Genomic DNA, 27595 nt, shown 5'->3' with positions numbered 1-27595 from the left:
TGTTAAGAGTTGTGTTGCTTGGAATGAGTTTTGCAGGTGATGTGAACTGTTTAGCTCAGGTGACTGTTGGTAGTGCAGACTGTAGTTTTGCACATGTGACTCCAGTTGTGCCTACTGTCGTTTAGCAATCGGAAAAAACTGTAAACGTTAGCTTTCTTACATGGCACATATTGCACTTTTACTTTCTTCTCCAACACTTTGTTTTTGCATTATTGAATATGAAGTTGAAAATAATTGACATTTTCCTTCAACTGAATTTTTTTATGAGTACCTAATCTCTGTAATGTCCCTCAGTCGAGCAGTTAATTTCAAACACATATTTAACCACAAATACCAGGGAGCCTTTCCAATGCCTTGTAAAGAAGGGCACCTATTGGTAGATGGGTAAAAAAATAAGCAGACATTGAATATCCCTTTGAGCATGGTGAAGTTATTAATTAAACTTTGGATGGTGTATCAATACACCCAGTCAATACAAAGATAGATGCATCCTTCCTAACTTAGTCGCTGGAAAGAAAGGAAACCGCTCACGGATTTCACCATGCCAATGATGAATTTAAAACAGTTACAGAGTTTAATGGCTGTGATAGGAGAAAATTGTGGATGGATCAACAACATTGTAGTTACTCCATAATACAAACCTAATTGACAGAGTGAACAGAAGGAAGCCTGTACAGAATAAAAATATTCCTAAACATGCATCATGTTTGCAATAAGGTACTAAAGTAAAACTGCAAAATATGTGGCAAAGAAATGTACTTTATGTCCTGAGTACAAAGTGTTTTGTTTGGGGCAAATCCAACACAACACATCACTGAGTACCACTCTTCATATTTTTAAACATGGTGGCGGCTGCATCATGTTATGGATATGCTTGTCATCGGCAAGGACTAGGGAGTTTGTTCATGATAAAATAAATGGAATAGAGCTAAGCGCAGGCAAAAACCTAGATGGATCCTGGTTCAGTCTGCTTTCCAACAGACACTGGAGACGAATTCTCCTTTCAGCAGGACAATAACCTAAAACACAAAGACGACATTGAATGTTCCTGATTGGCCTAGTTACAGTTTGACATAAATCGGCTTGTAAAATATATTGCAAGACTATCTATCAACAACCAGTTGATAGAGCTTGAATAATTGTAAAAAGAAACATGTGCAAATATTGTACAATCCAGGTGTGCAAAGCTCTTAAAAACTCACAACTGGAATCTCTGCCAAAGGTGTGAATACTTTTGTAATTTCGATTTTTCTGTATTTCATTTTCAGTACATTTCAATACATTTTCGAAAAACATGTTTTCACTTTGTCGTTATGGGCGAGGATTTTTTTATTTTATATATATATTAAAATTCAGGTTGTAATGCAACAACATGTGCACTAAGTCAAGGGGTATGAGTATGAAGGCACTGTAGATGGTTTATTGATGACGTATTCAGGCTGGACGATCTGATTGCTAAACTCAGAAAAATCTTTCAGGACAGGTGGGTGAGATATTTATGATGATACGAAAACCATGGTGATTTGCATTGTTTGAGATGAGCCCTGAGTGGGATGGGATGGCTAAAGTAGATACTAGATAGCTAGCTTGCTTCTAATTAGTTATCGCTAGCTACTGTTGCATTTGACTGCAATTTCTTCTTGTGTTTTTTTTGCATGTTTAACTATCTGGCTGTCTATTTGAATGTCATTTTTTATCTAGGTACCAGATAATAATGATATTGAAAGTTTGATAAATGTATTTGTAATGTTGTGTCTGCAATGCCAGTTTGCCTGGCATAAAAAAAGTGTACTTGCAGAACTTAACAGAGTCCTGTTTTTAGATGGTCAATTTCAGTGCTGCTTTAGCAGTCAACAAACGATAAGCTATGTGATAAATACACGTGCAAACTTAGTTTGAAATATATATTTTTATTTCACCTTTATTTATCCAGGTCTCACTGAGATAATTTATATTTTTCAAGAGAGACCTGGTCCAACAATGACAGCAACAGGGGGGGACATTGTTTCAGACAAATTGTTTCAGACATAACTTACAGAGATAGACACACCATGAACAGAATTTAGATGTAAACACACATACAATTGCATAGTCTTGGAACGATTATAACAAAAAACACAAGTGAACAAACACAAGTGCATGAAACACACGGGTTCAGCTGCTGTCTTGGTGGAGGAGATCTCAGTCCATGCTTCTTATTTAATGTTGTCTCCATGTTGCTTTTTGTCCAGCATTGCTCCAGTGTCTCATACCCTGTAGCCTGTAAAATTGCAACGCAATGTTGGCTCATCAATTTGGCAGTGTATAATGGACTATATTGAAAAGAGCTTATGCTAAGCCGAATTGTGCATGCAGGACCGAAAGAAAAGGATTGTTTGTGTGTTGCCGGGTCTCTTACCGACAATTAAAGATGACATACCATTTTGAGACCCCTGAATTTCCACTACAATTAATTCCTTCTACTTGACACTTTATTATGCCTTCCCATGAGGATATTGTGTGTGTGGGATTGCCACAACCTTGTTCGCAGCAGGAGAGGCTAATAGAGAAAGACAGATAGCCACTTCCAACACGGTTTTCAGTGTAAGGTAGCCCCACTGATACTGAGCTGCTATTAATACTTTCTCTAATTATATATTTTTTTTATCAGTCCTCTTAACACTGTAGTTACTACTGCTTAGGTTTTTTTTATGCTGCAATTCTTATTAAATCAGATGGAGAAAGACAAAGTTTTGACTAGGGGACCTTTTTAGCTTGATTTATAAAACACTGAATGAAGCCTCCAATGTTAATCCTGAAGCCATTGTTGTCAAATGTCTCTCAGTGCGACAGCAGGCGTCTATCAGGAGATGAAGGGAGTGATGCACATAGAATCTGGAAGAGGACATACATGGAAACAACCAGAAGGCACCATCACTGCAACATTCTTTTATATGCACATTAAGAAGAGCACTGGCCACCTCTCAGAGCCTGGTTCCTCTCTAGGTTTCTTCCAAGGTTCTGGCCTTTCTAGGGAGTTTTTCCAAGCCACCGTGCTTCTACATCTGCATTGCTTGCTGTTTGGGGTTTTAGGCTGGGTTTCTGTTCTGCACTTTATTACATCGGCTGATGTAAATAGGGCTTTATAAATAAATGTGATTGATTGATTGATTAAGAGCATGGAACATCACACTCCACACTGCCCTCCCCGACCTGGACAAAAGGAACATCGATGTGAGAATGCAGCTCAGCATTCAAGGACATTTGTTCAATAAACTTTACAATGATGAACATCTACAATAGAAAAATAGTATTTCCTAATGTGTCTTTTCTGAAAGTCAACATTATTAGACTTTGTACATTTTCCATGGTAATTTTGGGAGCCTCTGACTGTTGGGGTTAGTTCCTGTCAGATGTTTGCCCCAGACCCTCAGTCTACAGGCAAATGTAATATCTGGACACATGTTTCAATAGATATTATCAGTCTCTTTGTCTGTAGTGCTTTCTGCAGTTGACCATGTAGATGTTTTATTTAGGCAAGTCAGTTAATTAAGAACAAATTCTTATTTTCAATGATGGCCTAGTGGGTTAACTGCCTGTTCAGGGGCAGAACGATAGATTTGTACCTTGTCAGCTCGGGGGTTTGAACTTGCAACCTTCCGGGTACTAGTCCAAAGCTCTAACCACTAGGCTACCCTGCCGCCCATTTACATCCTGGTCCCAGATGTTTTTGTGCTGTCTTGTCAAGTCCTGACTTTAGGATTCACTAATACACAATATATAGATCAGCAGCCGGGCTGGATGATGTACAGTCAGACACATTCTTTTCCTCATTGATTATATCTATTCCACAGCTGAAATTGATTGAATAGTTAATACTGTACATACAGTACATACATAACACTCATACGATAAAATAAGATGTTTCCTGATTAATTGAGTGGAACTACTTGGTAGATAGCTAAACAGAATGAAGGAGAAGTTTGGTCACATGTGGCTCAGTTGGTAGAGAATGCTGCTTTAAATGCCAGGGTTGTGGGTTCAATTCCCACTGGTAATCAATACAAAAAATATGAAAATCTATTCACTCACTACTTTAAGTCACTCTGGATAAGTGTGTCTGTTCAATTACTAAAATGTAAAAACCTGGTGTGTTCCATTCCAGGTGCTGGAGGTTTGTAGAGCATCATGGGAAGCAGTAGAGGGTGCACATAGCTACCCAGTTCAGCAGGCATCAGCTATTGAGGGCAGCTTCAGTAGCAAGGAGCAGGTGTGTGTGCATGCAGTGTTTCCTTTTTCTGATTGAGATTTTGAGTATGTGTATTGTCTCTGTGTGTATGTCTATCAATATGTTTGTCTGTGTCTGTTTATCTTCCTGTCCTTGTATCTACGTGTGTCTGTGTGTAACCTTATGTCTGTACTCTACAGAGTTCACGTCGTCTCCAGAGGGTGGTGCTGCGTAGTGCCATGTGATGGAAATAGCGGGCATTGTGTGCACCACACAGGGCAAACCTGCCCAGAGAGATAGCAGTTCCACCCAGAAAGAGTGTGACCTTCTGTCTGCCTAATCTTGACCCAGATGGCTGCACCTAGACACAGTGGCACAGTGGAGCAGGGATCAGGGATCAGAAGACAACATTTTCAACCATCTGTATGTTAAAGGTTACGATGCCAGTTTCATTTACCTAAACCTTATCGGCTATTTTGTCTGGGAATCCAGCCCTTCTGGTATTCATGATCTGTTTTACACCAAGTATTTCGTGATGTGTGCAGGGTGTTGGGCGTGCTTTAAGATCTAACCAAAGAGGTGATTGTTTACTACAGGAAGCAAAGGGGGGAGCAATTCCCCATCCATATCAACATGGCTGCAGTGGATAGGGTCATGAACTTCGAAGTTCCTTAGTGTACACATCACCAAGCACTTAGCAAGGACCCATCACACTGCGACAGTTGTAAAGAAGGCCCATCAGCACCTTTTCTCCCTCTTCCCAAATGGACTGTTCTGGCTGATCTAGGTATCTTCCTAGGTTCTGGCCTTTCTAGGGAGTTTTTCCTAGCCACTGTGCTTCTGCACCTGCATTGCTTGCTGTTTGGGGTTTTAGGCTGTGTTCTGTACAACACTTTTTTGACATCAGCTGATGTAAGAAGGGCTTATGAATACATTTGATTGATTGATTGATTGATACCCTCTGGCAAGCTGAACCTGAGCATCAGGCATTAACAACATGCTCCAAGATAGCTTCTACCTCCAAGCAATTACACTGGTGAAGAGCTACTCAGTGGCTAACCACCTACACCCACGGTAAAATCTCACTGACTCTACCGGGAATGACTCTTTACACACTGATAAGACTCCATCATCAAATAGTGCATTCGGAAAGTATTGAGACCCCTTCACTTTTTTCACATTTTGTTACGTTACAGCCTTATTCTAAAATTGATTACATTTAAAATGTTCCTCATCAATCTACACACAATACCCCATAATGATAAAATGAAAACACGTTTTTGGAAATGTTTTAAAAATAATAAACAGAAATACCTTATTCACACACTTTGCTATGAGACACAACATTGTGCTCAGGTGTATCCTGTTTCTACAACTTCATTGGAGCCCACCATTGGTAAATTAATTTGAACATGATTTGGAAACCCATACACCTGTCTATATAAGGTCCCACAGTCGACAGTGCATGTCAGAGTAAAAACCAAGCCATGAGGTTGAAGGAATTATCCGTAGTGCTCCGAGACAGGATTGTGTCGAGGCACAGTACTAGGGAACGGTACCAAAAAATGTCTGCATCATTGAAGGTCCCCAAGAACATAGTGGCTTCCATCAATCCTAAATGGAAGACTCTTCCTAGAGCTGGACGCCCGGCCAAACTGAGCAATCGGGGGAGAAGGGCCTTGGTCAGGGAGGTGACCAAGAAGAGAGCTCCAGAGTTCCTCTGTGGAGATTGGAGAACCTTCCAGAAGGACAACCATCACTGCAGCACTCCAACAATCAGACATTTATGTTAGAGTGGCCAGACGAAAGCCACTCGTCAGTAAAAGGTACATGACAGCCCGCTTGGAGCTTGCCAAAATGCTACTAAAGGACTATCAGACCATGAAAAACAAGATTCTCCGGTCTGATAAAACCAAGATTGAACTATTTGGCCGGAATCCCAAGCGACACGTCTGGAGGAAACCTGGCACCATCCCTACGGTGAAGCGTAGTAGTGGTGGCGTCATGCTGTGGGGATGTTTTTCAATGTCAGGGACTGGGAGACTAGTCATGATTGAGGGAAAGGTGAATGGAGCAAAGTACAGAGAGATCCTTGATGAAAGCCTGCTTCAGAACGCTCAGGACCTCAGACTGGGACGAAGGTTCACCTTCCAACAGTACAACGACCCTAAGCACACAGCCAATACAATGCAGGAGTGGCTTCGGGACAAGTCAATGAATGTCCTTGAGTGGCTCAGCCAGAGCTTGAACCCAGATCAAACATCTCTGGAGAGACCTGAAAATAGCTGTGTACCGACACTCCCCATTCAACCTGACAGAGCTTGAAAGGATCTGCAGAGAAGAATGGGATAAACTTCCCAAATACAGGTGTGCCAAGCTCATACCCAAGAAGACTCGAAGCTGTAATCGCTGCCAAGGGTGCTTCAACAAAGTACTGAGTAAATGGTCTGAATACTTAATATATACATTTTTTGTAAATTCGCAAAAAAAATCCCAATACAGGCAGACATTTTGCATCAGAAATTGAGTGACTGGGTGGTGAGTGAAGATTTTGTGATTGTTTTATTACACAAATGAAATGTCATTGAATTATTTAAAGTCTAATATTTGACTTAACCCTTATGAAGCTGAAATCTTCATTCTCCACTTTTTGTAAATTGTAAATGTAGGACCGACACACATAGATCGTTTGAAGAATATAATATATGCATGCCTAATTTGCTCATTTCAATTGTCATACCACATAGAAACCAAATATACCAAAAAATATAAACTTTTTTTTTTCTTCAGAAATGCCTTCTGGAACATGTGAACTATCATATGCTTTAATAATAAACGTGTATACAACCTCTAAATATGAATAAAATTGTTAAAATACAAGGCTAGTTGGTTTAGCCATGGAAAAAGACAACCTTCCCGCTAGCCATGATTGGCTAAGATAATGAGTGGTCTGGACACGCCGATAGATGAGTCCAGATTGGTCCGCCATGTAGCATGCTTCTGTCTATAATATGAGTTAGTCAGTATGTGTAGGTAATCCATTACAACACTGCTTTTTTGAAATATATCTCGTAGTAGATCTGCATAAGTGTTGCTCTCCACTTTCTGTAGGACCGAGTTTTGAAATCAGTGGAATTAGAGTATGATAGCTAAGGAGATGGAGAAAATTCTGCAGTTTGATAGCAAATATGAAAAGAGTTGTATAAAACACCTGTCTCCGGATTACATCTTCAAACTAAGGGCAACCTGGTATCCGTGACAGAGAGGGAGAAGCGTCCATCCATGTATACAGGTAAGAGAGTCTAGTTAGCTACATTTTCAGAAATTACACATTTCTAGTTTTGTCAGAAAGTAATTTTCATTTCAAGTGTTACGTGTAATATTTGTTTAGTAATATTATTCGTATCTCAGGGCCATTTGTATTGCTAGTTATAGCCTAATTTTAACTAGCTAACATTGAACCTGGTTGGTTAGATACCTGCAGATTCATGCAGGGTAGTAACGTTATGAGTTGGGATTATTGGTCCTTGTTTAGCTGGATAGTTACATGTCTAAGCAAAAGACTCCACTATGCAAGTAACTATTTCAATAGAATATTTATGATGTCACTGCAACAACTGTCGATAGATGTAGCTGGTAAATCTACTCCGATTTCAGAGCACTGTTGTCTGGAGTGTGCCAGATTGCAGAATAACTGACACATTTACAAACGCTCAACCCCCCTTTGAATATGGCCAGAATATGTGTCAGTAAACGTTGGCAAAAAAGCGTAATTATATTTTTGTCAGCAGCACAGTTGCAGTCACCAACGCTTTGGATAACATAAAAACAGCCTAACCAGCTCTGCTAGGGTGAGTAAAATGGTCAGAGTGAGCTGTTCTGGAAGTAGCTAGTAAGCCAGCTAACATTAGCCAATTATCTTGGGTGCTTGACTGCCTTTGTGAGGTCAGAACGCTTGGATCAACCATACTTTTTGGCCAAAGCGTCCAGTGTGCTCTCGGAGCATTCACACTCTGAATTTACAAATGCCCAGAACTCACTCTGGCACTCCAGCTTAAATTTACGAACACACCCGTAGTAGAAGCCAGCCTTTAGTCTTGAAATATTTGGTTGTTTAGTACATAGCCACACATGTGAATCCTTAAAGAGATGGGTGGGGCAAAAGCTTAAAGAGGGTGTGAACAATGCTGAATGGGTGTAGACAAAGAAGAGCTCTCCAGTAGGTAACAGAACATTCAAGGGCCATTTTCTCAAAAGTGAGATTACAAGTTTATCAATTTTCAAAGCAGAATTACTTTCCCATAGTTCCTCAACTGTAGTGTATGATATAAAATGTTCTAACTCTGAGTCTCTACTTTTATTCAATCTAAAAAAACACAATTTCAAATGTTGTTACATAAGCCCGAATTGAGCCGGTCGGTAACATACAGTACAGTCAAAAGTTTGGCCACCGACTCATACAAGGGTTTTTCTTTATTTTAACTATTTTCTATATTGTATAATAATGGTAAAGACATCAAAACTATTAAATAACACACATGGAATCATGTAGTAACCAAAAAAGTGTTAATCAAATCCAAATGTATACAGAAGATAGCCATATTATGGCAAGAACAGCTCAAATAAGCAAAGAGAAATGGCAGTCCATCATTACTTTAAGACATGGTCAGTCAATCTGGAAAATTTCAAGAACTTTGAAAGTTTCTTCAAATGCAGTAGCAAAAATCATCAAGCGCAATGATGAAACTGGCTCTCATGAGGACGGCCACAGGAAAGGAAGACCCTGAGTTACCTCTGATGCAGAGGATACGTTCATTAGAGTTACCTGCCTCAAATTTCAGCCCAAATAAATACTTTACAGAGTTCAAGTAACAGACAAATCTCAACATCAACTGTTCAGAGGAGACTACGTGAATCAGGCCTTCATGGTCGTATTGCTGCAAAGAAACCACTACTAAAGGACACCAATAATAATAAGAGACTTGCTTGGTCCAAGAAACGCAAGCAATGGACATTAGAGCAGTGGAAATCTGTCCTTTGGTCTGATGAGTACAAATTTGCTGGTGACACTGTCTATGATTTATTTAGAATTCATGGCACACTTAACCAGCATGGCTACCACATAATTCTGATTTGCACTTAGTGGGACTATCATTTGTTTTTCAACAGGACAATAACCCAACACACCTCCAGGCTGTGTAAGTGCTATTTGACCAAGAAGGAGAGGGATGGACTGCTGCATTTGATGACCTGGCCTCCACAATCACCTGACCTCAACCCAATTATTATTCCATTTTTTATTTACTGTTATTATTATTTTTTATTTATTAATAATAATAATAATAATAATAATAGTAAATATTTTTATTTACCTTTATTAAACTAGACAATTCAGTTAAGAACAAATTCTTAATTACAATGACAGCCTACTCCCACCAAACCGGGACAACGCTGGGCCAATTGTGCGCCACCCTAAAGGACTCCAAATCACGGCTAGATATGATACAGCCTGGATTTGAAACAGGGACTTTAGTGACGCCTCTTGCACTGAGATGCAGTGCCTTAGACCGCTGCACCATTCAGGAGCCCAATTGATGGTTTGGGATGAGTTGGTCCACAGAGTGAAGGAAAGGCAGCCAAAAAGTCTCAGCATATGTGGGAAATCCTTCAAGACTTTTGGAAAAGCATTCTTCATGAAGCTGGTTGAGAAAATGCCAAGAGTGTGCAAAGCTGTCATCAAGGCTGTCATCAAGGCAAAGGGTGTCTAAAATCTAAAATATATTTTGATTTGTTTAACACTTTTTTGGTTACTAAAAATGAGTCCATATGTGATATTATTTTTGATGTCTTAACTATTATGAGTAGGTGTGTCTCTGCCACCGCCTTGCATAGAACCCTGGATGGCAGAAAGCTTTGCCCCTGTGATGCACTGGGCTGTTGGCACTACCCTCTGTAGCCCCTTGTGGTCAGATGCCGAGAAGTTGCCATACCAAACAGGGATGCAACCAGACAGGATTGTCTTGATGGCGTTGCTGTACAACTTTGAGAATTGGAGGACCCATGCCAAATCTTTTCTGTCTCCTGAGTGGGAGTAGGTGTTGTCGTGCCCTCTTCATAACTGTCTTGGTGTTTTTGGACCATGATAGTTTTTAGTGATGTGAACTCCAAGGAACTCGAAGCTCTAGACCCGCTCCTCTACAGCCACGTCAATGTGAATGGCGCATGTTTGGCCCCCCTTTTCCTGTAGTCCACAATCAGCTCTTTTGTCTTCCTCACGGGTTTCTGGGATGATGGTGTTGATGTGACATGGCAGCAACACAACATGACAACACTACATGGTAGTAACACATGACAACAATACATGGTAGTGACACAACATGGCAACAACACGGTAGCATTGCAACATGACAGCAGCACATTGTAAGGCACAGACAACAGCACAAAGAGTAAAAAGATAGAGATAACAATGCATCACGCGAAGCAGCCACAAGTAACCGTGAGTGTACATGATTGAGTTTGAATGTAGAGATGGAGATAAAACTGTCCAGTATGAATGTTTTTGCTGCTCGTTCCAGTCGCTAGCTGCAGAAAACTGAAAAGAGGATCGACTCATGGACATGTGTGCTTTGGAGACCTTTAACTGAATGTGACTGGCAGAATGGGTGTTGTATGTGGAGGTTGATGGTTGCAGTAGGTATCTCAGATAGGCCTCACTCAGCCCTAAGAGGGTTTTATATAATAAGGTAATGTGGTTATCTACAGAGAAAGTTGTTGGAGGCCTCCCAACTTCCGGTGACACTGGAGGGTGCGCAATTCAAATAAAAATCATAAAAATTATGGATATTTAACGTTTAAAAATACCTAAAGTTGTATTACAAAAGTAGTTTGAAATGTTTTGGCAAAGTTTACAGGCAACTTTTGAGATATTTTGTAGTGACGCTGCGCAAATTGAAGGCTGTTTTTTTCTGGATCAAACGCGCCAAATAAATGGACTCTTTGGATATATATGGACGGAATTAATCGAACAAAAGGACCAATTGTGATGTTTATGGGACATATTGGAGTGCCAACAAAAGAAGCTCGTCAAAGATAAGGCATGTTTTATATTTTATTTCTGCGTTTTGTGAAGCGCCTGCAGGGTTGAAATATGCTACTCTCTTTGTTTACTGTTGTGTTATCATCAGATAATAGCTTCTTATGCTTTCGCCGAAAAGCTTTTTAAAAAAATGACATGTTGGCTGGATTCACAATGAGTGTAGCTTTAATTTAGTATCTTACATGTGTGATTTAATGAAAGTTAGATTTTTATATAATTTTATTTGAACTTGCCGCGCTGCATTTTCCCTGGCTTTTGGCCAAGTGGGACGCAAGCGTCCCCTATACCTTAAGAAGTTAACTTCTTATGGCTGGGTGGCAGTATTGAGTACCTTGAATGAATACGCTTCAATGATAAGTAAACTGCCTGCTACTCATGCCCAGAAGCTAAGATATGCATATTATTATTTGGATAGAAAACACTCTGAAGTTTCTAAAACGGTTTGAATGGTGTCTGTGAGTATAACAGAACTCATATGGCAGACAAAAATCTGAGAAAAAATCCAACCAGGAATTGGGAAATCTGACGTTTGTAGTTTTTCAACTCTTTGCCTATCCAAGATACAGTGTAAATTTGGTCCGGGTGCACTTCCTAAGGCTTCCACTAGATGTCAACAGTCGTTAGAACCTTGTTTGAGCCTTCTACTGTGAAGGAGGAGAGAATGAGAGCTGGTAGAGTGCCATGAGCTCATTTAGGCGCGCAGCCGTGAGAGGTAGTTGCGTTCCATCGCTTTTCTAAAGAAAAAGGAATTCTCAGTTGAAACATTATTGGAGATTTATGTTAAAACACCCTAAAGATTGATTCTATACATCGTTTGACATGTTTCTACGAACTGCAATGGCATTTTTTGACTTTTCGTCTGGCCTGAGCGTTGTGAATTTGGATTTGTGAACTCAAGGAGCGAACAAAAAGTAGGTATTTGGACATAAATGATGGACTTTATCGAACAAAACAAACATTTATTGTGGAACTTGGATTCCTGGGAGTGCATTCTGATGAAGATCATCAAAGGTAAGTGAATTATTATAATGCTATTTCTGACTTCTGTTGACTCCACAACATGGCAGATATCTGTATGGCTTGTTTTTGTGTCTGAGCGCCGAACTCAGATTATTGAATGGTGTGCTTTTTCGGTAAAGTTTTTTTTAAAAATCTGACACAGTGGTTGCATTAAGGAGAAGTTTATTTAAAGTTCCATGCATAACACTCGTATTTTCGTCAACATTTATGATGAGTATTTCTGCAAATTGATGTGGCACTCTGCCAAATCACCGGATGTTTTGGAAGCAAAACATTACTGAACTTTATCGAACAAAACATACATGTATTTTTTAACATGAAGTCCTATGAATGTCATCTGATGAAGATCATCAAAGGTTAGTGATTCATTTTATCTCTATTTCTGCTTTTTGTGACCCCTCTCTTTGGCTGGAAAAATGGCTGTTTTTCTGTGACTAGGTACTGACCTAACATACTCGTTTGGTGTGCTTTAGTCGTAAAGCCTTTTTGAAATCGGACACTGTGGTGGGATTAACAACACGTTTATCTTTAAAATGGTGTATAATTCTTGTATGTTTGATGAATTTTAAATATGAGATTTCTGTTGTTTGAATTTGGCGCCCTGCACTTTCACTGGCTGTTGTCATATTGATCCCGTTAGCGGGATCTAAGCCATAATACGTTTTTAACTAGGCACTGTGCTGAAAGAATGCTGTGCTGTTGGGACAGCTTTATGTAGGCCCGAACAGTTTGTGGGCACCGTTTGTCAACTTTATAGTGCATTTAATGTATTGTTTAATGTTGTATTTTGCAGATTCTTTGCTGGCATGCATTCCCCAAAAAATAGGGTGATTTTGTCCCACCAAGATTTACATGCTAAAATCACAACTAGACACAACATACATAAACTTGTGTACGATGCAATATGTATGCTAATATGAAATATGATTGGCTACTCTTTAAGGGCCAGAAAATGAGCAGCAAAACTCCTCTGGTTGTAAACTGTGTGGATTTGCTCCTTATTAGAATGGAGATATCTAACTGTATTTGTTACATGCGCCGATTGTAGACTTTACAGTGAAATGCCCATCAATGCATTCAAAAATATACTCCCCAATATACAATACCGTTCAAAAGTTTGTGGTCACTTAGAAATGTACCTATTTGGAAAGAAAATTACATGTTTTTGTCCATTAAAGTAACGTCAAATTCATCAGAAATACAGTGTAGACATGTTAATGTTGCAAATTACTTTTGTAGCTGGAAACGTCAGATTTTTTATGGAATATCTACATAGGCGTACAGAGGCCAATTATCAGCAGCCATCACTCCTATGTTCCAATGACACGTTGTGTTAGCTAATCCAAGTTGATCATTTTAAAAGGCTAATTGATCATTAGAAACCCTTTTGTAATTATGTAAGCACAGCTGAAAACTGTTGTCCTAATTCAATAAGCAATAAAACTGGCCATCTTTAGACTAGTTGAGTAATCTGGAGCATCAGCATTTGTGGGTTCGATTACAGGCTCAAAATGGCCAGAAACAAAGACCTTTCTTCTGAAACTCGTCAGTCAATTCTTGTTCTGAGAAAGGCTATTCCATGAGAGAAATTGCCAAGAAACTGAAGATCTCATACAATGCGGTGTACTACTCCCTTCACAGAACAGCACAAACTGGCACTTATCAGAATAGAAAGAGGAGTGGGAGGACCCGCATAACTGAGCAAGAGGACAAGTACATTACAGTGTCTCGTTTGAGAAACGAACGCCTCACAAGTCCTCAACTAGCAGCTTCATTAAATAGTACCCGCAAAACACCAGTCTCAACTTCAACAGTGAAGAGGCGACTCCAGGATGCTGGCCTTCTAGGCAGAGTTGCAAAGAAAAAGTTTTTCTCAGACTGGCCAAAAAAAAGAAAAGTTTAAGATGGGCAAAGGAAAACAGACACTGGACAGAAGAACTCTGACTAGAAGGCCAGCATCCTGGAGTCGCCTCTTCACTGTTGAAGTTGAGACTGGTGTTTTGCGGGCCTTGGTTAGGGCGGTGACCAAGAACCCGATGTTCACTCAGACAGAGCTCCAGATTTCCTCTGTGGAGATAGGTGAACCTTTCAGAAGGATGACTCACTCTGCAGCACTCCAGCCCTTTATGGTAGATTGACCAGATGGAAGCCACTCCTCAGTAAAAGGCACATAACAGCCCGCTTGGCCTGAATGCAAAGCGTCACATCAGGATGATACCTGGCGTCATCCCTAAGGTAAAGTATGGTGGTGGCAGCATAATGCTGTGAGGATGTTTTTCAGCTGCAGGGACTGGGTGTCATGCCTGTTCCCGCTCTTCCTCCCCCTGGTGCTCGAGGGCGCCAGGCTCTCCTGGATTACGCAATTAAGCCACCATCAGTACGCACATCTGCCTTTCCCCGTCACTCACATCTGCGCTCATTGGACTCAGCTGAAATCTATTACTTGTGTTACTGCCTTCCCTATATCTGTCCGTTCCCTAGCTCTGTTCCCTGCTTCAGGATTGATGTTTGTCATATGTCCTTGTGTACCCTTGTGCTGACGCTATTCCTGTCGTGTTCTATGTCCTTTCCTGATTAAATGTTTGACTCCACGTACCTTCTTCTCCTGTCCGGTGTCATTCCTTAAACTGGGAGACTAATCAAGATCAACGGAAAGACGAACGGAGCAAAGTACAGAGAGATTCTTGATGAAAACCTGCTCCAGAGTGCTCAGGACCTCAGACTGGGGTGAACCTAAGCACACAGCCAAGGCAATGCAGGAGTGGCTTCGTGACAAGTCTCTGAATGTCCTTGAGTGGCCCAGCAGGAGCCCGGAGCTGTGCAGCGACGCTCCCCATCCAGCCTGACAGAGCTTGAGAGGATCTGCAGAGAAGAATGGGATAAACTCCCCAAATACAGGTGTGTCAAGCCTGTAGCATCATACCCAAGAAGACTCATGGCTATAATTGCGGCTGAAAGAGCTTCAACCATGTACCGAGTGAAGGCTCTGAATACTTATGTAAATGTTATATTTAGGTAAAAAAACAACAACATGTTTGCCATTATGTTATATTGAGTGTAGTTTGATGAGGGGAAAACAATTTTCTGTAACAAAATGTGGAAAAAGTGAAGGGGTCTGAATACTTTCTGAATGTATGCATGTGTGTAAGTGTGTTTTGTTTGTGTAAGTAAGGATGCTGAGGGGAAGACTGCTTATCATAATGGCTGGAACGGAGCAAATGGAATGGCAACAAACACATGGAAACTATGTTTAATATACAGTGCATTCGGAAAGCATTCAGACCCCCTGACTTTCTCCACATTTTGTTGCGTTACAGCCTTATTCTAAAATGGATTAAATATAACAAAACAGAATGGTGTCGATGCACAGATCTGGACAAGGTACCAAAACATTTCTGCAGCATTTAAGGTCCCCAAGAACACAGTGGCCTCCATCATTCTTAATTGGACAAATTTTGGAACCACCAAGACCCTTACTAGAGCTGGCCGCCCAGCCAAACTGAGCAGTCAGGGGTGAAGGGCCTTGGTCAGGGAGGTGACCAAGAACCAGATGTTCACTTGGACAGAGCTCCAGAGTTCCTCTGTGGAGACGGCTGAACCTTTCAGAAGGATAACCCTCTCTGCAGCACTCCACCAATCAGCCCTTTATGGCAGATGGAAGCCACTCATCAGTAAAAGGCACATAACAGCCCACTTGGCCTGAATGTGAAGCGTCACGTCAGGATGATACCTGGTGTCATCCCTACGGTGAAGTATGGTGGTTGCAGTAAAATGCTGTGGGGATGTGATTCAGCTGCAAGGACTGGGAGACTAATCAGGATCAACGGAAAGATGAACGGAGCAAAGTACAGCGAGATCCTTGATGAAAACATGCTCCAGAGTGCTCAGGACCTCAGACTGGGGCGAAGGTTCACCTTCCAACAGGACAACAACCCTAAGCACACAGCCAAGAAAACGCAGGCGTGGCTTTAGGACAAGTCTCTGAATGTCCCTGTGTGGCCCAGCCAGAGCCCGGACTTGAACTTAGATCGAACATCTCCGGAGAGACCTGAAAATAGCTGTGCAGCGATGCTCCCCTTCCAACCTGACAGAGCTTGAGAGGATCTGCAGAGAAGAATGGGATAACTCCCCAAATACAGGTGTGCCAAGCTTGTAGCATCATACCCAAGAAGATTTGATGCTGTGTTCACTGCTAAAGGTGCTTCAACAAAGTACTGAGTAAAGGGTCTGAATACTTATGTAAAAATGTCTAAATGCTTTGTCATTATGGGGAATTGTGTCTATATTGATGAGTGATAAATAGGGTGTAACGGCAGATTTCCTCCTCTTCGTCTGAAGAAGAGTAAGGATCGGACCAAGATGCGGCGTGGTAAGTGTTCATGACGATTTTAATAAGAAAAGCACTGAACACTATGAAATACAAAAACAATAAACGGATAGGTGAAATAACCAAACCGAAACAGTACCATGTGGCGACAAACACAGATACGGAGACAAACACCCACAATCCAACAGTGAAACCCAGGCTACCTAAATATGGTTCTCAATCAGGGACAACGATAAACAGCTGCCTCTGATTGAGAACCATATCAGGCCAAACACAGAAATAGAAAAAACATAGAAACACAAACAGACTGCCCACCCCAACTCATGCCCTGACCATACTAAATAAAGACAAAACAAAGGAAATAAAGGTCAGAACGTGACATAGGGTTGTAAAGGGTCTTGGGGAATTTTGTTTAAATTCATAAAAAAAACTGTTAGCTTATAAGAGTGAACCTTTTTTGTGGGATACACATAAGGTAACTCTAGGTCTTGTTTTGGTTAAACTGTCCCCAAGTAAATGGAATTGCAACCCTCTGCATGCATAGTGCACTCTTCCATCATATGTACAGCGGACTCTCCAGATCTTGCACAATAATGAGATGCTATTGAGCCCACACTACTACACTGTCTGAGCCAAGGACTACATGCTTTCTTGTAAGTTTTGATTACAGTACTGGGTGGGGTGAATATATTTTATATGACGTGCATGATTTTTTGTTAACTAGTAAATAGTAGCCTACAGCAAAGTGTTAACAATTTCTGCTCGTTAGTTTGTGCGACCATGTGGGTTTTAGCTTGCTTGAGCCTGCTAACTAAGAAGTGTTACTTCACCTGTCTCCCATACTTGTTTAATTTGAAAACATTTACTTCACAAAGGAGCTGTTTAACCTAACTGCTTAACTATTTATCTGTAAATGGAATTGTATTAGTTTTGTTTTTACAAAAAAAAAAAAAATCTTTACAGGAAAATGCCACAGGCACTATCTGATGTGTGGAGACATTTCACTGCAGCTAATGTAGAAGGAAAAGCTGTGTACATTTGCAAATACTGTGCCAAATCATATTTGAAGAATGCAACAAAGATGCCAAGTGAATAAAGTTCCCTCAGCGCTCATAACAAGCAACCTCTGACAGAAGTCCCTATACTTATTTTCAATGTGAAAATTATGAATCAGACACCTTATCAAATAGCAACAGCTCATGGTCCTCCTGGAATCAGAAGTTTTTTTTTACTCTATGGAGGAACGTAGTCAGATAAACGCTGATGAATGTCTTGCTCAAGCTGTGTACGCAACTGGTTCACCTCTGATGCTCACAGGCAATGTGTATTGGAAGATATTTCTGAATGTTCTTTGCCCAGCATACACCCCTCCAACCAGACATGCTTTTTCTACTCATTTGCTGGTGAAGGTCAAGGAAATCATAGAGAAAGCCTGTATTGACTGTATTGCAATCATCTCTGATGGGTGGTCGAATGTTCGTGGGCAAGGAATAATTAACGACATCACCTCCACCCCTCAACCAGTATTCTACAATAGCACAGACACAAGGGACAACAGACACACCGGTCTCTACATTGCTGATGAGCTGAAGGCAGTCATCAATGACCTTGGACCACAGAAGGTATTTGCACTGGTGACAGACAATGCTGCGAACATGTAGGCTGCTTGGTTGAAGTGGAGGAGTCCTACCCTCCCATCATACCCATTGGCTGTGCTGCTCATGCATTGAATCTGCTCCTCAATGACATCATGGTACTGAAAACAATGGACACACTCTACAAGAGAGCCAATGAAATGGTTAGGTATGTGAAGGATCATCAAGTTATGGCATCAATCTACCTCACCAAGCAAAGTGAGAAGAATAAGAGCCCCACATTGAAGCTGCTCAACAACACCCGTTGGGGTGATGTTGCCATAGTGTTTGACAGTCTCCTAGATGGGAAAGAGTCTCTCCAAAAAAGTCTCTCCAAGAAATGGTCCGATGAAATGGATAGCCCCATCAAGTGGATCCTCCTGGATGATGTATTTTGGGAGAGAGTGGTAAGCAGCCTGAAACTCCTGAAACCTATAGCAGTAGCCAATGCACGGATTGAGGGAGACAATGCCATCCTCTCTGATGTCCAGACATCTTGCAGATGTAAGAGAATAAATCTGTACTGCCCTGCCCACTTCACTGTTGCTCCAAGCAGAGGAAACTGCTGTTCTGAAATACATCAAAACGCGTGAATACTTCTTGCCTGAAGCCCACACACGCCGCACCGTACATGTTGGACCCCAAGTATGCTGGCAAGAGCATCCTGTCTGGTGCAGAGGTAAACCAGGCTTATGGTGTCATCACTACCGTGTCTCACCACCTTGGCCTGGATGAGGGCAAGGTTCTTGGCAGTGTGGCGAAGTACACTTCCAAGCGAGGGCTTTGGGATGGAGATGCAATATGGAAGTTGTGACAACATATCTCATCAGCCACCTGGTGGAAGGGACTTTGTGGATCTGAGGCTCTTTCCCCTGTTGCCTCCATCATCCTCCAAATTCCACCAACATCAGCCGCCTCAGAGCTCAACTGGTCCTTGCTTGGGAATACCGAATCACTCAACAGGCTGACCAATACAAGGGTTGAAAAATTGGTGGCCATCCGGACAATGAGCCATCCTCAACAAGGTTGGACAGTGACAGTGAAGATGAGGCCTCAGAGTCTGAAGTAGAGGTGGACATTGAGGAGGTCCATGGAGAAGACATGTAAGCTTGATAGGAAGACAACCAAAGCTTTAGTTTCTAGACTATCATTTTACAGATGTATGTTGAAAATGTTTTTGGGAGATGCGATGGATCATTGGGGATCATTCAATATTTCCTTTCTTTTGATGTTCAGTGAAATCATCCCATGTGAAGAGTCAACTCATTTAATTAAAGTTCCATTTGTAAATAAATAGTTTTTTTTATTTCTATTGGAAGGATTTAATCATTTGCGAATTATGTCTACTTATGATAAGGTCAAATGTTTCTGTCTCCATATGATATGGTAAATATATCCAATGCAAAAAACATCTACATTTAAATGGTATTAATATTCATTTTAATGTATTTCTGTTAATTCCCATATTTTCCCGTTAATTCCCACAGAAAGTTTCCACCTCTGAATATTCCCCAAAAATGTGCAACCCTAGTGATAACAATTTAATACATTTTAGAATAAGGCTGTAAGGTAAGAAAATGTGGAAAAAGTCAAGGGGTCTGAATACTTTCCGAATGCACTATATTTGATACCATTCTACTTATTCCGCACCTGTCCTCCTCAATTAAGGTGCCACCAACCTTCTATGATGTATTGTGTCTATTTAGTGTGTCAGTGTTTGTGTGTGTGTGTGTTTATTTTTGAGTGTCAGTGTAAGATGTGTCTGTGTGTGCATGGAGTCAGTGCAAGAACGTCAGTTCCAAAAAAAAGGTGGTCAATGCAAATAGTCCTGGTAGCGATTTGATTAACTGTTCATCAGTCTTATGGCTTTGGGGTAGAAGCTGTTAAGGAGCCTTTTTGTCCCAGACTTGGCACTCCGGTACCACTTGCCGTAGGTAGCAGAGAGAATAGTCTATGACTTGGACGGCTGGAGTCTTTGACAATTTTTAGGGCCTTCCTCTGGTATAGAGGGCCTGCATGGCAGGGAGCTCGGCCTCAGGGATGTATCGGGCCACACACTCTACCCTCTGTAGTGCCTTGAGGTCAGAATACACGCAGTTGCCATACTAAGCAGTGATGCAGCCAAGATGCTCTCAATGGTGCAGCTGTAGAACGTTTTGAGGATGCCAAAACCTTTCAGCCTCCAGAGGGGGAAGAGGCTTTGTCGTGCCCTCTTCACGACTGTGTTGGTGTGTTTGGACCATGATAGGCCCTTAGTGATGTGGACACCGAGGAACTATAAAAACGTTTTTTACACACGTCATATGTGTCCAATACAATCTATGCAATAATCAGAATGTAGGATTTGTCAATAAAACTTGAAAAATTGAATAAAACAGTAAATAAAGTATTACCACACAAAGCATTTTCTAATGGTGATTTCAAGTTTTATTGTCACGTGCACAAGTCCCTGAGCTCCTCAGTAAGGTCATTCTACTGCCAATGTTTGTCTATGGAGTTTGCATGGCTGTGTGCTCAATTCTATCACCTGTCAGCAACGGGTGTGGCTGAAATAGCCGAATCCACTCATTTGAAGCGTTGTCCACATGCTTTTGTATATATAGTGTATGTATAGGGGTAACGTGACTAGGCATTAGGATATATGATAAACAGAGTAGCAGCAGTGTATAGAGTAGCTGTAGCTTGCAGATAGCTCTGACAGTCGACGGCCTCCCAGTCCAGGCTGTGGAAGACACTGGAGCTGAAATGACAATCATCTCTGAGAGCCTTTACGAGCAGCTCCCTGTGAGTGAGAAAACTTCAAGAAGACATGATTTCGGAATGCTGAGTTGGGGAAAGACATGACTGTAATGGATGGATCAAAAGTTACATTCCATATCGGCACCAGGAGCTTTGAATAGGAGGTGACTCTGTCCTCCTCAGCCTGGACCTGTTGAGAGCTGGAAATGTAACTATCTATGCCACGACAGTGCCTCTTCCCCTCCGGAGGGAGAAAAGGTTTGTCATGTCCCCTCAAATCCTCAAGAAGTTCTACAGCTGCACCAATGAGAGCATCTTGACTGGTTGCATCAATGCTTGGTATGGCAACAGCACCCACCTTGAGCACATGGCACTAAAGAGGTTTGTGTGGACAGCCCAGTACATCACTGGGGCCCGAGATCCCTGACATCCAGGACGTCTATATGGTGTGAAAAGTAAGGCCTGGAAAATCACGCCACAGACTGTTCTTTCTGATTCTGCAACATATCCAGCAGATCCACGGAAGATGCCATTTCCATCACTATTCACACCGCCATAACACATATGGACAAGAGGATCACCTATGTGAGAATGCTGTTCATTGACTACAGTTTAACATTCAACACTATTGTTTCCTCCAAGCTCTGCACCAAGCTCAGAGCCCTTGGTCTGGACATCGCCCTTTGTAACTGGATCCTGGACTGGCTTTTAATACAAGGGACCCCCAGGTGTGTAGCCAATTGAGATAGTTTGCGATGAGTTGGACCACAGAGTGAAGAAAATTCAGAGACTTGTCCCGAACCCTCTACTGCGTTGTCTTGGCTGTGTGCCTAGGGGCATTGTCCAGTTGGAAGGTGAACCTTTACCCCAGTCTGAGGTCCTGAGTGCTCTGGAGTAGGTTTTCATCAAGGATCTCTCTGTACTTTGCTCCGTTCATCTTTCCCTCGATCCTGACTAGTCTCCCAGTCCCTGTTGCTGAAAAACATCCCTACAGCATGATGCTGCCACCACGCTTCACCATAGGGATGGTGCCAGGTGTCCTCCAGACGTGACTTTTGTCATTCAGGTTTTACCTCTATTTCATCAGACCAGAAAATCTTGTTTCTCATGGTCTGAGAGTCTTTAGGTGCCTTTTGACAAACTCCAAGCGGGCTGTCATGTGCCTTTTTCTGAGGAGTGGCTTCCGTCTGGCCCCTCTACCATAAAGGCCTGATTGGTGGAGTGCTGCAGAGACTTTTGTCCTTTTGGAAGGTTCTCCCATCTCCACAGAGGAACTCTGGAGCTCTGTCAGAGTGACCATCGGGTTCTTGCTCACCTCCCTGACCAAGGCCCTTCACCCCCAATTGCTCAGTTTGGCCGGGCGTCCAGTTCTAGGAAGAGTCTTGGTGGTTCCAAACATCTTTCCTTCAAGAATGACGGAGGCTACTTTTTCATTTTGAGCACCTGCCCCACTGAAAGCCCTGTGCACGGCCCTGCATATGTGTCTGTCTGTCTGTTTCTGTGTGTATGTTTGCCTACTTTAGTCTGTGTGTGTGTGTCTCCCTCTTTCTCCCTCTGGGCTGTGTTGTGCTCCAACAGCGTTATTGTCATAGGACCATGGGGGTGCCATGATCCTTCAATGCCATCTGTCAATGGAGAGGGTGCCAGTACACAAAAGGGTAGAGGGGGGATGCGTGTCTAGGTGTGTGGCGTAAGCAAGTGGTAGAGCAGTCAAGTGTGTGTGAGGAAGTGGGTGTTTGGGGTGTCAGCTGTTCAGAGTCTTCATGTCATTCTGTTGTAGTCCTCCACTGCTTCCTGTCACTCAGTTGTAGTTTTCCATGGTGTGTGTGTGCGCGTGTCGTATGTGTGTCTTCTACAGTGAGACTTTATAATAATCATCAGTTGGCTCAATTAAAACGAACCTCCACTACAGTATTCATACCGTAGCATACCATTTTTCACGTGGTCAAATAACATTGCAGAATTCTAACCTGCATTACAACAACAAAAAATTGCAGCCCAAGCTCCAATGGGTTATGTGCTACCAACACGTTTCTATAATAGGGAAATTACGTTATGGGAAGTAGATGCATTTTACACGGCAATTAGTAATTGCCTGTTAACATCTAATGGGCTCGCGGTGAGCAAGAGTGTTGTGGATGGGGTTGAGAACAGGTGAAAACGTGAGCTGTGGCTCCGGACATCACAGGTTCAATTGATTTTAGTTGTTCTGTTTTAACACCCAAACCCTAACTTTAACCACTCATTATTCATACCTAAACTTAACCCTAAAGGTTATTGCACCCTAGAAGTAAAACTTTTGAGGAGTTAATGTCACGGTGGCAGGTAGCCTAGCGGTTAAGAGCATTAGGCCAGTAACCGAAAGGTGGCTGATTCAAATTCCTCAGCCGACAAGTGGAAATATCTGCCGATGTGCCCTTGAACAAGGTACTTAACCTCTATTGCTCCTGTAAGTCGCTCTGGATAAGAGCGTCTGCTATTTGACTAAAAAGTCAAACATAAATACTGTTCACGAGTGAATGGTGACTGAATGATAGCTGACAGGATGTGTTGAGAGGTTGTTATTGGTTCAAGATGGGGTTCGTATTTGGCTGTTTAGAAGGTTGAAATGGGTGATCATAATTGCATTGCATTTTCGAGTAGACTCCATTTACAGATACAGTATGTGATCTTCCTCTGACATTCTGTTTGTCTCACTGGGTCCCATGTTTTTCTTTGCCCTTAGTTTACAGTTGGCACCTCTCCTCTTCGTATATTTCCCCCCAAAATATACATCCCCGTTCCCCACCATAAAATACCTTGTCTCTCTCTCTTATGCACATACATATACAGGGATGCACATGCAAACACATTTTGAGACCCTGTGACTTAGTTGTGTGAGTTACATTTTTAATTGGTCGCACTGGTGCGAGTTACACATTCTACCTGGTCACCTCAATTAAAAAGTCCTATTGTTTGGGTGGATAAAACCATGAATTTGTTAACCTCTCTGGGATATTCGGGACGGTAGCGTCCCACCTCAACAACAGCCAGTGAAAGTGAAGGGCGCCAAATAAAAAAAAAACTGAAATCTCATAATTAAAATTCCTCAAGTATACAAGTATTTTACACCATTTTAAAGATAAACTTCTCGTTAATCCAGCCACAGTGTCCGATTTCAAAAAGGCTTTAAAGCGAAAGCACAACGATTATGTTAGTTAAGCACCTAGTCACAGAAAAACACAGTCCTTTTTCCAGCCAAAGAGTTGAGTCACGAAAAGCAGAAATAGAGATAAAATGAATCACTTACCTTTGATGATCTTCATCAGATAACACTCATAGGACTTCATGTTACATAATACATGTGTGTTTTGTTCGATAAAGTTCAAATTTATATCCAAAAATCTGAGTTTACATTGGCGTGTTATGTTCAGGAAGTTCCAAAACATCCAGTGATTTTGAGAGAGCCACATCAATTTACAGAAATACTCATCATAAATGTTGATGAAAATACAAGTGTTATACATGGAAGTTTAGATAAACTTCTCCTTAATGCAACCACTGTGTCAGATTTCAAAAAAGCTTTACCGAAAAAGCACACCATTCAATAATCTGAGTACAGTGCTCAGACAACAAAACAGCCAACAAGATATCTGCCATGTTGTGCTGTCAACAAAGTCAGAAATAGCATTATAAATATTCACATACCTTTGATGATCTTCATCAGAATGCACTCCCAGGAATCCAAGTTCCACAAGAAATGTTTGATTTGTTCCACAAAGTTGATAATTCATGTCCAAATACTTCCTTTTTGTTTGCGCGTTTAGTACACAATCCAAACTCACGATGCGCAGGCAATTCCAAGCGAAAGTTCAGACGAAAAGTTATATTACAGTTCGTAGAAATATGTCAAACGATGTATAGAATCAATCTTTAGGATGTTTTTATCATAAATCTTCAATAATGTTCCAACTGGAGAATTCCTTTGTCTGTAGAATTGCAATGGAATGCAAGCTAACTCTCACGTGAACGCACGTGGTCAGCTCATGGCACTCTGCCAAAGCCCTGACTCAATCCCCTCTCATTTGCCCCCACCTCACAGTAGAAGCCTCAATCAAGGTTCTAAAGACTGTTGACATCTAGTGGAAGCATTAGGAAGTGCAATATGTGTATTCGATAGACAATGAGTTGAAAATCTACAAACCTCAGATTTCCCAGGTTTCTCAGGTTTTTGCCTGTCATATGAGTTATGTTATACTCACAGACAACATTCAAACAAGTTTTAGAAACTGAGTAGCAGGCAGTTTACTCTGGGCACCTTATTCATCCAAGCTACTCAATACTGCCCCCCAGTCCCAAAGAAGTTTTTAAACAGGAAAGTTTATTATCCTTATGATTCCTGTAATAAAAGTGTCTGCTCTGTTGCTATGCCTGCCTGTTTCACCGTGGAAAGTTGCTGTAATGAGCGACCCTTTCACCCCCCCCCCTCCCTCTTGTGCCCATCATGACACTTCAAAATGCAATTGTGGGAAAAAAACACAACTTTGGAAGCAACTAGCTGTCCAAATAAAGAGAGGAGGGTATCAGCTTTCTGTTGGTATAATTTCTCAATTATCATTATTGAGCTCACAACTGTTTTACACTCAAGATATCTGATATGGCTCTGAAATACGAACCACGCAAAATTACGCATCGGCCATCGCTAGTGCACCAAGCCTCATTGCAAAAAAAAATTCTTAGGACATTGTATTTACTGTTAGATTAATACATGGCTACTAGTAGTATGTATTATATTTAGAGTTAATCTAGCTAATGTGTTTTGAGTTTCCACTTCCTCAGGGGGTGAATTAGAACCAATTGAATTAGGCTAATATATAATTTTAGTGCACATAAAGATGAATGCAAATTCATCTCTATTGAATAAAAAAATCTGGAGCCCTATTCTGACAGTAAAATACAATAAAAATAGCATAATTCATGACATTCTCTGGATTAGGTAGCATACCAAAATATTTTAAATCACACATTCCTTCTTGGATATGTTAGTCAGATGTAATGACTTATATATACTATCTAAGTAGTATGTTATTAATAAAGCATTGTGTTAATAAGATGATGAGCCAAATGTAATCTATTGTGTGACGCACATTTTTTGAGGGGGTGCCACCAACTGAAAAGGTTTGTGGCACCAGTGCCAGCAGGGGAAAATGTTAGTCTGGAGCCCTGGGTTACTGTCAACTCTCCTTTAGACGTCTGAAGAGATCGGATGGGTGAGAGTACTGCAGGGGAAGCTAAATAACAAATTGATAATGACAAATGTCTTTTAAAAGGGGGGAGTCAAGCAGAGGGAAAGGAGCAAATTATTCGATTGGAATTAGTCCGAAGGAATGAACTATCAACAATCAGTTCATGTGTGGTGAGTGTTGTCACAAAAACAATGTGTGTGTGTGTTTCCCTCCTACCTGCTTGTCTCCCTGTCTCCCTCTGCCTGACACTGAGAGGATGACGCAGGCCACTGTGTTCTGTTGGAGAGAGAGAGAACGAGGAGTGGGAGAGAAGAAAATAGACTGAAAGAAAGCATGCTATAGAGCCAGTAAGGAAGGGATAGGGCAGTGGGGAAGACGCAGATAAAATAAGAGAATTAGGGAAAGTGCTATTAAAATACAAGACAGAGAGGGGAGAAACATTGAGTGAGAGAGAGAACCATAGACGAAAGAAGAGGCGGGGGAGCTAAAGTAAGGGAGGGGAGCGAGAGAAATCAAATGTAAGGGAGAGAGACAGATCGCGAGGGTGAGGGATAGAATGAGAGAGTGAGAGAAACAGAGAGTAAGAAAAATGCAGAGAATGAGAAAGGGGAGATGTGAGAGAAACATAATTAAAGGGAAAAGAAAGAACAAGAGAGAAAGGAGGGAGACAGAAAAGAGAGCAATTGAAAGAAACAAATGTAAGGGAGAGAGACAGCGACAGAGGCAGAGCGAGAGAGACAGAGAGTTAAAGAGAAGGAAAGTGGGAAAGGAGAGACAGTGAGAAAGTAAGAGAATCGAAATGTTAGGGAGAGAGACAGAGTGAGAGAGAGAAACGGAACGTAAGAGAGGGACAGCAAAAGAGAGAAAGGAGAGATGGAGTGAGAGAAACAGAATGTTAGGCAGAGAGAGTGAGAGGAATAGAGAGTGAGGTAGTATGAGAAACAGTGAGTAAGAGAGAGACAGAGGGGAGAGATAAAGCGAGAGAAACAGAATGCAAGGGAGAGAGACAGAGCAAGAGAGAGGGGAGAGGCCTTTCTTCTGCGTGGAATGTCTAATGAGAGCCCTGCGGAGCCTGGGTCTGCGCGGCACGGCAGTAATGAACAGTGGCAGGCTTGCACGGCGCGCCCATGAGCTTTATTATTCACAAGCATACATCAGAATACGGCGGAGGAAATTATGCAAATGCAGGAAAGAGAGAGAGGGCGAGAGAGAAATGCAGAGAAGGTAGAGAGAGAGAGGAAAGGGGGGGGTTGCTGAAAGGAATGGGGGTGGTGGTGGATGCAGGGGCTAGTGGGGAGCTCTATCTAACAAATTTGATATCATTTTTTTATATAGAAATAAAAAATG

The 27595-nt window shown here is 41.6% G+C and overlaps 2 long non-coding RNA genes across 3 annotated transcripts; one reads left to right on the top strand and one right to left on the bottom strand.

The window, feature by feature from the left end:
- Positions 1–1894: 1894 nt before the first annotated feature.
- LOC110509527 (uncharacterized) lies at positions 1895–27301 on the bottom strand. Of its 2 annotated transcripts, none has more exons than XR_002471440.3 (3): positions 26465–27301; positions 4126–4568; positions 1895–2874 (listed from the first exon to the last, which is right to left on the bottom strand). It is a non-coding gene; the product is annotated as an uncharacterized LOC110509527 (long non-coding RNA). The 2 variants fall into 2 exon arrangements; XR_016493444.1 differs by having other exon boundaries at positions 1895–2260.
- LOC149970618 (uncharacterized) lies at positions 4143–7062 on the top strand. Its single transcript, XR_016493445.1, has 2 exons — positions 4143–4249; positions 4408–7062. It is a non-coding gene; the product is annotated as an uncharacterized LOC149970618 (long non-coding RNA).
- Positions 27302–27595: the final 294 nt, after the last annotated feature.

Source organism: Oncorhynchus mykiss, chromosome 29, assembly GCF_057628025.1.
Source record: "Oncorhynchus mykiss isolate SJ-2025 chromosome 29, ASM5762802v1, whole genome shotgun sequence".
In the NCBI taxonomy this organism is placed as follows: Eukaryota; Metazoa; Chordata; class Actinopteri; order Salmoniformes; family Salmonidae; genus Oncorhynchus; species Oncorhynchus mykiss.
Note: the sequence above shows the minus strand (reverse complement) of the source record. Positions and strands in the feature narration are given on the sequence as shown.